General features: G+C 48.9%; 1 pseudogene; it reads right to left on the bottom strand.

The window, feature by feature from the left end:
- Positions 1 to 85: 85 nt before the first annotated feature.
- LOC114578885 lies at positions 86 to 204 on the bottom strand (annotated as a pseudogene).
- Between the last annotated feature and the right edge of the window lie 27 nt (positions 205 to 231).

Raw genomic sequence — 231 nt, forward strand, 5'->3', positions numbered from 1 at the left:
CGCTGCGAGCCAACATCGCCAAGTGTTCGTAGGCCCTAGCGAAGAGCTAGAGTGGAAAAAAATAAAAGGATGGCTGGTTAAAAAAAGGGAGCAACATGAGGACTTCCCAGGAGGTCACCAATCCCAGTACTACTCTCGCCCAAGCACGCTTCACTGCATAGTTCTGATGGGATCCGGTGCACTAGTGCTGGTTTGGTCGCACCCGTAGTAATATGGTCTTAAATTATTCTT

Source organism: Dendrobium catenatum, unplaced genomic scaffold (assembly GCF_001605985.2).
Source record: "Dendrobium catenatum unplaced genomic scaffold, ASM160598v2 original_scaffold_202499, whole genome shotgun sequence".
Lineage (NCBI taxonomy): Eukaryota > Viridiplantae > Streptophyta > Magnoliopsida > Asparagales > Orchidaceae > Dendrobium > Dendrobium catenatum.